Source organism: Nomascus leucogenys, chromosome 22a (genome assembly GCF_006542625.1).
Source record: "Nomascus leucogenys isolate Asia chromosome 22a, Asia_NLE_v1, whole genome shotgun sequence".
NCBI classification, from domain to species: Eukaryota; Metazoa; Chordata; class Mammalia; order Primates; family Hylobatidae; genus Nomascus; species Nomascus leucogenys.
Window position 1 is genome coordinate 29,183,814 of NC_044402.1, and position 12,196 is coordinate 29,196,009.

Here is a 12,196-nt window from a genome sequence, read left to right on the forward strand (position 1 = left end):
CCCCCACCCTTGATTCCTGAGTTCTAAGCTCGACCTCAACATTTTGCAGACTCTCAGCCGTGTGCGGTGGCTCACTCCTGTAATCCCAGCAGTTTGGGTGACCGAGGCAGGAAGATCACCTGAGGTCAGGAGTTCAAGATCAGCCTGGCCAACATGGTGAAACCCCATCTCTACTAAAAATGTAAAAATTGCCAGGCACAGTGGCACATGCCCATAGTCCCAGCTACTCGGAAGGCTGACACAGATGAATCGTTTGAACCTGAGAGGCAAAGGTTGTAGTGAGCCGAGATCGTGCCATTGCACTCCAGGCAGGGTGACAGAGTGAAACCTCGTCTCAAAAAAAAAAAAAAAAAAAAAAAAACAAATTTTACAGACTCTCAACATCACGATTCCCAATAAAAATAGATAGTTGAAAAATGGAAAAGCAAAATACCTGGCCAGCACTTCTAAAAACTCTCAAGGTTAGGCTGGACGCGGTGGCTCACACCTGTAATCCCAGCAGTTAGTTTGGAGGCCGAGGTGGGAGGATCCCTTGAGGCCAGGAGTTTGAGACCAGCCTGGCCAACATGGTGAAACACTGTCTCTACTAAAAATACAAAAATTAGCCAGGCATGATGGCAGGCACCCATAATCCTAGCTACTAGGGAGGCTGAGGCACGAGAATCGCTTAAACCCAGGAGATGGGAGGTTATAGTGAGCCGAGATTGCTCCACTGTACTCCAACCTGGGCAACAGAGCAAGACTCCATCTCAAAACAAACAAAAAAAACAATCAAACAAAAACTGTCAAGGTTATGAAAATTATGGAAAGTCTGAGAAACTGTCACAGACAAGGGGAGACTAAACAGACATGACAATTAAATGCAGTGTGGGATTCTGCATGGGATCCTGGAATAGAAAAAGGACATCAGTGGAAAAACAAATGAAATCTGAATAAAGTATGGAGGTTAGTTCATAGTAATATACCAAGGTAAGTTTCTTAGTTGTGACAAATCTATCATGGTAACATATGAAGCTGACAAAAGGGAAAACCAGATAAGGGGTATACAGGAGCCCTCTGCTCTATCTTGGCAATTTTTCTGTAAAGCCAAAAAACGATTTCATTAAAAAGTTTTTTAAAAGTGGAAAAAGGCCAGGCGCAGTGGCTCATGCCTGTAATCTCAGCACTTTGGGAGGCTGAGGTGGGTGGATCACCTGAGGTCAGAGGTTCAAGACCAGCCTGACAAACATGGTGAAACCCTGTCTTACTAAAAATACAAAAATTAGCCGGGCATGGTGGTGGGTGTCTGTAATCTCAGTTACTCGGGAGGCTGAGGCAGGAGAATCACTTGAACCTGGGAGGCAGAGGTTGCAGTGAGCCGAGACTGTGCCTCTACACTCCAGCCTGGGTGACAGTGCCAGACTCCATCTCAAAAAAAAAAAAAAAAAAAAGAAAGAAAAAGAAAAAGTGAAAAAATAAGTAAAAGCCCCACCTGGCTCTGCCTCTTGGAGGAGAGGGGAGGCGCTCACTTGGCCCACCGCCCACCGCCCACCTGTCCTCACGAGGCACCTGCTTCTCCAGTGGCTCCTCCCTTGTGGCCAGGGACTACCTGTGTGATGCCTCGGGCCTCTGGGAAGGCTTGTTCTTTCTGCCTCTGCACCTTTGCACCACAGATCCACTGCCTGCCATGCCTTCAGCTCTTGTCACCAGAAGTCACACTATAGTTTTACCTGTCAAGAGCCAAAAAGATGAGCAAACACTTCCAACCAGTTATTGTGCTGCTACAGAATTACCCCAACATAGTCAAAAGTCACATGCTTGAAATATGCTTGAAATGCGTGTTTGCTGCAAACACACACATATGTGTGCACACAGGCACACACAGACGCTGCAGGAAACAACATCGATGTTGATTAATAACACCACATTCACTGGGTTGAATTGTGGAATAATGGGAACCAGAAGACACCAGAGAAACACACTAGGAACAAAAGCCAGTCTCTTCCATGGCCTGCAAAGTGTGTGACCTGACCCCAGCCACCTTTCCAACTTCACGTCCTACCTTCCCACATTCCACCCACACTGGTCTCCTGCTCTTCCCCAAGTGTGTCAAGGGCATCACCATCCCACGGCCTTTGCACTGACTGCTCCCCCTACCTGGAGTACCCAGATACCCACATAGCTCACCCCATCATTAGTCAGGTCTCTGCTGAGATGTCACGTTTTCAGGGAAGACACCCTGACCCCTATCGATACTCTACATCTTTTTTTTTCTTTCTTTTTTTGTTTTTGAGATGGAGTCTCACTCTGTTGGCCAGCTTGGATTGTTGTGGCATGATCTCAGCTCATTGCAACCTCTGCCTCCTGGGTTCAAGCGATTCTCCTGACTCAGCCTCCTGGGCAGCTGGGATTACAGGTGCCCACCACCATGCCCAGCTAATTTCATATACTCTGCATCTTATCCTGCTTTACTTTCTTCACAGCCACTCTTAATATCTGACATTCTATTATTTGTTTTATTGCTTCTCTGTTTATCATCTGTCCACCTAAGGTAAGCTCCCTGAAGGCAGGGTCTTGGACTAATTGTTTTATCTCAGAACCAAGACACATAATAGGTGCTCGGTAAATATATGAGTCAATGAACAAAACCCAGAGATGGGCCAGAAACGGTGGCTCACACCTGAAATCCCAGCACTGTGGGAGACCGAGGCGGGTGGATCACCTGAGGTCAGGAGTTCGAGACCAGCCTGGCCAACATGGTGAAACACCATCTTGGCCGGGCGCGGTGGCTCATGCTTGTAATCCCAGCACTTTGGGAAGCCGAGGCGGGCGGATCACGAGGTCAGGAGATCGAGACCACGGTGAAACTCCGTCTCTACTAAAAATACAAAAAATTAGCCGGGCATGGTGGCAGGCGCCTGTAGTCCCAGCTACTCAGAGAGGCTGAGGCAGGAGAATGGCGTGAACCCAGGAGGCAGAGCTTGCAGTGAGCCGAGATTGAGCCACTGCACTCCAGCCTGGGTGAAAAAAGCGAGACTCCGCCTCAAAAAAAAAAAAAAAAAAAAAAAAAGAAACACCATCTCTACTAAAATTACAAAATTAGCCAGGCATGGTGGTGGGCATCTGTAATCCTAGCTACTTGGGAGGCTGGGGTAGGAGAATTGCTTGAACCCGGAAGGTGGAGGTTGCAGTGAACCACAATCACGCCATTGCACTCCAGCCTGGGTGACAAGAGTGAAACTCCGTCTCAAAAAAAGAGAAAAAAACAAAAAAGCAGAGATGGGGGGAAAGAATGCTATAAGTAAAAAAATAGAGGCGGGACGCAGTGGTTCATGCCTGTAATCCCAGCACTTTGGGAGACAAAGGCGGTCTGAACTGGAGTTTGAGACCAGCCTGGCCAACATGGCAAAAACCCATCTCTACAAAAATACAAAATTAACTGGGTGTGGTAGTGGGCGCCTATAGCCCAGCTACTTGGAGGGCTGAGGCAGGAGGATCCCTTGATCCCAGGAGCCAGGAGGTTACAGTGAGCTATGACCACACCACTGCACTCCAGCCTGTGTGACAGAGCCAAGACCATGTCTCAAAAAAAAAAAAAAAAAAAAAAAGGGAAAATGGTACATCACTCTAATTATGTAATGTAAAAAGGGTATGTATGGAAGATCATGTTCCAAAATGGACATAGAAGTGACATTTGGGAAATTAGCTGATTATTTTACCTTCCTCAAATTATTTAATACTGTAATATGGTGTGAAACTGTGTAAAGAGGATAAGGTTTGACATCGTTCAAAGTCTACTTTTCCCTCGCTTGCTGTTGACCGTAGGCAAGCCACTTAGCCTCTCTGAGCTTTGGGTGTTTTGTCTATAAAAGTGATATCATATCCTTTTACTTAGAGGCTTGCTGTGAGGATTAAAAAGAAAACAAACAAAAAAAAGTGCTTATCAGGCGCCGTGGCTCATGCCTGTAATCCCGGCACTTTGGGAGGCTGAAACGGGAGCACCATTTGAGCCCAAGAGTTTGAGACCAGCCTGGGCAACACAGTGAGACTCCCATCTCTATTTATTTACTAATTTTTTATTTATTTTTGGGACGGAGTCTCACTCTTTCACCCAGTCTGGAGTGCAGTAGCACAATCTCAGCTCACTGCAACCTCCACCTTCCGGGTTCAAGTGATTCTTCTGTCTCAGCCTCCTGAGTAGCTGGGATTACAGGCGCAAACCACCACGCCTGGCTAATTTTTGTATTTTTAGTAGAGACGGAGTTTTACCATGTTGGCCAGGCTGGTCTCAAACCCCTGACCTCGTGATCTGCCTGTCTCAGCCTCCCAAAGTGCTGGGATTACAGGAGTGAGCCACTGTGCCCAGCCATCCTATCTCTATTTAATATAAAAAGTTTTAAAACAATTTAAGTGCTTACCACTGTACTTAGCACATAGAGGTGGCTTCTATAAAGTTCACTCTCCACACCCCTAAAGTTTGTACAAGGTATTTTGTTTTAGACTGAATCCAAATGTCACCCCTCTACAACTGTTCGAATTAGGCACTCCCCTCTGAAACTCCACTGAGCTTGGAACACACTAAGTTATAAATGCTGGAGTTAGCGTCTTGACAGTCCCCAACCCCACTCCACCAGCTCCTAGAAGGCAGGACTCTTGCCTTGCTCACATCTGGGTCCCCACAGCACCCTGAGAAGTGCTGGCCCAGAGGTAGCTGTGATATTGAATGGATGGGCGACTCACAAACCAAGGCTAGGGGCACTCAGATGTAGAGTTTTCATAGAATTTAAAGGTGAGGGGATTCAGAGGCTCATTTACTTCAATCCCCTTTTTACAAATGAGGCCCTGAGAGGGCCGGGGACTTGCCTCAGGTCACTAGGCCTGGGAGGGCCAGGGTCCCAGCCCACAGAGCCACCACAAGCCACTGCACCTCCAGGCCACGGGCAGTCCACCTGGTGCCTCTCTGGGAAAACGCACCAGAGGAGGAGAGGGTTACAGAGTATCTCCTTCCAATCAGCGATTGTGCTAATCAATCGACTCAATTAAATCTAGAATATTTTTATTTTTTATTTTTTTTTAAGGACCAAACAAAAGCAGCAGCAGAAAGTAATGACTAATAATCAAGTAAAATTTGATTATTTCTGTGCCAACTGGTTGGGGGAGTGGGGATCTGAGACAGGTCACTAGAGCAAGCGAAGAAAGAGGCAGAGACTGCAAGCTCAGCAACGCCAGGGACTGAGCTGGGGAGGAACCACCGGGGCACAACTCAGGGCCCTCCGAAATGAAAACCGCCATCAGACGCAGAAGGTACTGCGCCCAGGCACTGCTCTAAGTGGAGAACACAGATTAACTCACTTCCTGTTCACAGCAACCCTAAGGGGTCAGAACTATTATGATCTTGTTTTATAGATGAAGAAACTGGGAAGCAAAATAATTTGGTTAAGGTCACAGCTGGGGTGGAGCCAGGATTTATTTGAACCCCTGTGGTCTAACACCAGGGTTTTTGTGCTTCAGGGCATGCAGCATGCAGGGGCGGGGACGGTGCAGGGGCGGGGGACGGTGCAGGGGCGGGGACGGTGCAGGGGCGGGGGACGGTGCAGGGGCGGGGACGGTGCAGGGGCGGGGACGGTGCAGGGGCGGGGGACGGTGCAGGGGTGGGGATAGTACAGGGGCGGGGGACGGTGCAGGGGCCGCCTCTGCTGCATGTGGCTGGGGATGAAACACCTGCTGCACATGAAAAGTTGTTACTATTCGATTACTTATTTCATTTACTACACATCTACTGAGTCAAACACAACAGGGACCCTGCCCCTAAGCTCAGTAGCTCATGGCAGATACAAATAAGTGATCAATGACCATAAAGTCACTGGACAATGAAAGATCCCAAAACAACACGATAGGGTCACACACACATATTCATGGGACCTGCGAGTGCAGAGAAGGAGTGTCTAACCCTCCTTAGTGTAAGGGAGTCATGGAAGGCTTCCTGGAGGAGAAGTCTAGGCTATGTCTTGAAGGACAAGTAGATGTTCGCCAGCCTAAGAAGGGGAGAGGATGGGGAATGGCGTTCTGAGCACTGGGACCAGTATGTGCAAATCACAGAGATAGGGAACAGCAGTATACAACCAAGGAACTGGAGTTGGAGTGGGAAGTCTGGGACACAGGTGTGTGGCCGGGGCCGGGGCACAGGAAGAAGGCAGGTGGGAGTCTGTCAGGAGACCAGCATGGACAGGTGGGCAGGGGCCAGCTAAAAGATTCAACACCAGGGGTTTTGACATCACCCTTTGAGGGGCAGGCTCATCACACCAACAGCACTGCGGTGCAGCTTTGCCTCACCTGACCGCCTGCACCCAGCTCTTTGCAAACTGCCTGCACAGTCCTCTCCTGCAATGCTGGGTCTGGGTGGGATGGTCACCACTCACTTTCCTCATCGAGGAAACCCAAGGCCCCAAGAGATAAAATGACCAGTCACTCAGCTGGCCTAGAACTCGAGCCTTCTTTTTTTATTTTTCTAAAGGCACAAGTCACCATGCCTAGTTAATTTAATTTAATTTAATTTTTTGTAGAGATAGGGTCTCCCTATGATGCCTAGACTGGTGTTGAACTCCTGGGCTCAAGCAATCCTCCTGCCCCGGCCTCCTGAGTCATTTGGATTAGAGGCCTGGGCCACTGCAACTCGGGCCTTCTGCTTCACCATCCTGTCCTTATTTCCACCACCCACCTTTCTTTGCAATACAAATGCATTAGCAAAGCTAGCTATTTAAAGGAACCCCGCAGCTAATCCTTATGTAAACGGAAAATCTTTCAGCAAAGCTAATAATCACTCCATAATCCAGCAGTTATATAATTCTGGATTTTATAGTACAGTATCCAAAGCTGAGGTATTCTGGTCCCTACAAGACCTTCTTTGTCGGGGGAGGATGGGGTTGGCATGACGATCTGGTGAAAAGGTGTGACTTGCAAGGAGGAGGAGGATGGAGGCTCCCAGGTCGACAGCCCAGTGGAGGAGCAGCTTCCAGCCAGGGTGGGGTGGGAGAGGGGTATAGGGTACTTGGTGGTGAGGGAGAGGTAGAGGGGTAAAGAAAGGGGCTTAGCCCACTGGTTCCCACAAGACTGAAACCACATCAGCCAGGTTGTTCCACATCTTTCAAATACCAAGAAACAAGAAAGGGAACTACCTCCACTCCTCATAAGGGGAAACTGAGGTACTGAAGAACATGAAGCCGCTCCATCTATTCCTGTACCCCAGGAGCATGCCCCAAACCCTGCGAACAGCTTGGGCTGCAATTGATGCCTCTGTTCTCAGTCTTCCTGATTTGATTTTCTTCCTGTGAGGGCGGAGTCTGAGGTCTGTTCTTCTTTGTGTGCCCCCCAGCACAGTGCAGAATGCCAAGTAAACAGCAGGTTCTCAATAAGTGAGTGGGAATACAAATTGGCTCACTTTACAGAAATTAGATTCACAACAAGGATAAAGAAGAACCAAGATCTTGATTTAAAACTGGTAAAGAGACGGGAATAAAATGGGAAATCATATTTATTGAGCATCCTTTGTATACCTGACACTATGCTAATTGTATTTAAAGTGATACCAGCTTATTACATAGATTATGTTTAAAAATATTAAATATTAAATAATAGTGTGATGATAACAGAATAATACTATTCCTATAGTTGAGGCAAATTGCACACAGCAGATGAGCAATGTGTGAAAGCTTCTCTAGATAGTGATACTAATAATCACTAATATTTATTGAGCGATTACCATGTACCAGGTACCATGCCATGGTATTATTCCACCCTCCAAAGAACCCTCCGAGGTTGATACTGTGATTATCTGTTATGAAGTTGGATGCTGCCACACAATTTGTAGCATGTGCTGCCACCAGCATCCTCCTTCCTGCAACACACACAGTGTCTAGTAGGAAGTGGGCAGAACTCAAGATCCAGATAAAGCAGGCAAGGATTCACGCAACACACTCCACCCCTCACTCTCATAAAGGGGTACTGAACTGAAGGAGACCCTAGTAAAGATGCCCTTGCAAGTTCGCCTCCTGTTTCTTTTTTTTTTTTGGAAGATGGAGTCTTGCTTTGTCGCCCAGGCTGGAATTCGGTGACGCAATCTCAGCTCACCGCATCCTCTGCCCCCCAGGTTCAAGTGAGTCTACTGCCTCAGCCTCCCAAGTAGCTGGGATTACAGGTGCCTGCCACCACGCCCAGCTAATTTTTGTATTTTTAGTAGAGGTGGGGTTTCACCATGTTGATCAGGCTGGTCTTGAACTCCTGACCTCAGGTGATCTGCCTGCCTCAGCCTCCCATAGTGCTGGGATTACAGGCATGAGCCACCACGCCCAGCCTTGCATCCTGTTTTTAGGATGCTTGGGTATAAGTGGACAAAACAATAGCATATGGATGGACCCAAGAAGAAAAGAATGGGCCAGGCGTGGTGGCTTACGCCTGTAATCCCAGCACTTTGGGAGGCTGAGGCAGGCAGATCACTTGAGATCAGGAGTTCGAGACCAGCCTGGTCAACACGGCAAAACCCCGTCTCTGCTAAAAATACAAAAATTAGCCGAGCGTGGTGGCACGTGCCTGTAATCCCAGCTACTCGGGAGGCTGAGGCACAAGAATCACTCGAACCCAGGAGGGGGAGGTTGCAGTGAGCCGAGATTGCACCACTGCCCTCCAGCCTGGGTGACAGAGCGAGACTCTGTCTCAAAAAAGAAAAAAAAAAAAAGAAGAAGAAGAAGAAAAGAGTTGGAGAAGTGAAAACTCAAATGTTTGCTGTGTTTATAGCTCTGAACAGCCCCCTCTTTCTGGGAAAGGCACATAAGAGAGCATATGATTTCACAGAAAGACCCCGGGATATAAAGCCAGACCACCAGATCATTCACAATTTGGATCCTGGCCCTGCCACTCACCAGTGGGCACTTAACCAACCTGTGCCTCCATTCTCCATCTGTAAAATGGGAACACCAGGTTTCCTCTGCAGGTTTCTTGGAGGGATTAAAAAAGCTGTGTATGAGTGCACATGGACAATTTTTGAAAATATTGTAAGGTTCACAGAAAACTGGGTAACTGTGGCTGCTTTTAGGGATTCTGTCTAGGGGACCAAGGATTAGGGGAGGAAAAATATCCTACCAGTCACTGCCTGCACTCTCATAGTGTTTGACATTTTTGTTACACATGTGAATGTATTACTTTTTTTAAAAGACTGAAAAAATGCAACAAAATGTATATATAACAGCTGAATAAATGGTAAGCAATACACCAAGTCTTTTATTTATTTGTTTTTTTTTGAGACCTGTCTTGCTCTGTCGCCCAGGCTGGAGTGCAGTGGCATGAACTCGGCTCACTGCAACCTCCACCTCTTGGGTTCAAGTGATTCTCCTGCCTTAGCCTCCTGAGTAGCTGGGAATACAGGCATGTGCCACCATGCCCGGCTAGTTTTTGTATTTTTAGAAGAGACGGAGTTTCACCATGTTGGTCAGGGTGGTCTCAAACTCCTGACCTCAGGTGATCCACCCACCTCAGCCTCTCAAAGTGGTGGCATTACAGGACTGAGCCACCAGGCCCAGCCTCGTCCTCTTAAAAGTTTGCTTCACTCTCCCGAATGGGGTAAAACCATGAGACATACACAGCCTTGGCAATCGCATGTACGGTTTATACTCCAGGACCTGCACAGAAAACCCTTCCCTTCTTCATTTCCTCAGCCTTCCCACCGTCTCCCATCCCCATCCCCCAAAAACCCTCTCCCCAAAGGAGCCCCCTCAGCTTGTTTGGCTAATGTATTCGCAAACCAAATTAGGGGGGCCCTGGCTCCCAGGGAGGTCCCCAAGCCGGTTGCTAGATGCAGGGAATTAGATACATCTCATGCTCAAATCCGATTAGGTCCCACCCCCGCCCCCACCCCACATGCAAAAGCCCACTTTCTAATCAATTTTACAAAGCGCCCTCTGCAGATATACACTAATGGTATTGAGCTGAGATCTTTAAACCAAGTCTGCAAGAAGTCTGCAGAGATAAAATGTACATACTATATTAAGGAGGAAGCCCGTCGCCACGGCATCCTTCCGCTCAAAGAGAGAGGGACTAGGGGGTGCAGGCAGAGTGTTCACTACAGTCAAATAACATCCTTTCTCCAGCCTCGACTGCTCTTTCTCCTTTCAAACTTAACCCACCCACCCTCCAACTCCTTTCCATTTAGGCTGCTTGTCATTTTAACTTTCACCCACTAGAGGCCCAAAAAGAGATCCAGTAACTGATACATACTTTCTCTAATCCTTGGTCCTCTAGGCAGCCTCCCCAAAGGTAACCATTGTTATCAAGTTTTCTGTGAATCTTGTAACCTTTTCACAGACATTCCATGTGCACTCATTCACAGCTTTCTTAATATGTCCAAGAAACTTTCAGGGGAAGCCCAGGTGTTCCCATTTTACAGATGAGAAGTGGAGGCTCAGGTTGGGTTAAGTGCCCATTGGTGAGTGGGTTAACACCTGACTCTGCCACTCACTACCTGCATGGCCTTAAGCTCAGCCTCTCTGGGCCTCAGGCTGTGCAACAGTAAAATGGGAGTGACAACAATAGGCCCTATCTCAAAGGTTAAAGAGATGATACGAGTAATATGTTCAGAACAATGCCTGGTTGAAAAGAAGCGCTCAATGAAAGTGAGCTCTTACTTCTTTACACGGCCACGTTACTCCTCATATATTTTGTAACATTCACACCTTTCATGTAGAATGCCTTTTCCTTTTCCTTCATGCAGGAGCTTTCCCCGGCCAGTTTCTCACTCTCTCCTCCTAGCTCCTCCAGCACCTTGCTAATTCAACCAAGATTTACAGAGTGCCTGCTGCATGCCAGCTCTATGCATTTGGGGGCTGCCCACTGCTCTATATAGTGCTTATCTTTTTTTTTTTTTTGAGACAGGGTCTCACTCTGTCACCCAGGCTGGAATGCAGTGGTGCCATCTTGATTCACTGCAGCCTTGACCTCCCAGGCTCAAGCAATCACCCCACCACCTTAGCCTCCGGAGGAGCTGGGACCACAGGCATGCACCCCCATGCACCTGCACCTGGTTAATTTTTAAATTTTTTTTGTAGAGACAGAGTCTTGCCATGTTGCTTAGGCTGGTCTCGAACTCCTGGGCTCAAGTGACCCTTTTGCCTCGGCCTCCCAAGATGTTGGGATTACAGGCGTGAGCCACTGAGCCCAGCCTGGGACATCATTTAACAGTGAAGTTCTTTAAGGACAGATGGGATTTCCTTTCCTTCTTTGTGTCTTCGTAGAAGGTGCTGAATAATTTCTGTAGAATGAACATAAGCATGAATCAATGAGGGGGGCCAGAGTGCCTGAGGTGACCGTGAACCTGGTCGTGTGCGCTTTTTTGGGGCCAAGACCTGAAGTTCTTTCAAACCTGCCTGTTGACTCAGGTGCCCAAGTCTGTACTGCAGATAGAAATAACTGCAGCCGGACACTGCGTCCTCAAAGACTGGCCAGTGCGTATGTGACCTGAGGTCTGTGTGCTGCCTGGTGTCTGTGCTAGGGCTGGGCTGCCGGGACCCCGCAGTCCCGTGTCAACAGTCACCCACCCGGTGGTTTGGCTATAAGAATTCACAGGCCGCCTGGCACAAGCAAATTAGGCTGAGAGGCTCTGTCTGGCTTTCAGGAAGCAAGCAAGCTAGCTGCCTCCCTCCACGTGGGTCTCACTGGCTTCGGCTGCTCAGCCTCCCAGTGCCAGCACCTCTGTGCCCCTTTCCAAGGTCACCAGGCAGTAATGTGGTATTTCTGCCCTCCTGGAGGCACCCAGACCACTCCTACAGACAGCATGGTCTGCATCAGTGCTCAGCCACGAGGGTTTTGGACTGAGTGTGAATCGGCCATGTGGCCCTGCTGGCCCAACTGGACCCAACTTACCCTCTGAGCAGCCTGTGTGACCTGCAGCTCCCAAATCACTGGATCACCTCTGGCCTAAACAGAGCAGATGGGAAAGCTAGAGTAAGATCGCACTTAGATACCAGACTCTGGTTCCTAAACCAAAGTCAAGGTCAGAGGATTTAGCCTCGTGGCTCTGCTCGATGCAGGCTCTTCGGCCCTCAGACATGGAGAAGGGCAACCCCTGACTCTGGAACCATGGGCTCTAGGGTCACATTGCATTGTGGCTCTACATTTGTGTCCTGCTCAGCAAAATGACTAAAAAGTGACAACTAGTTATCAGCAAAGGCTT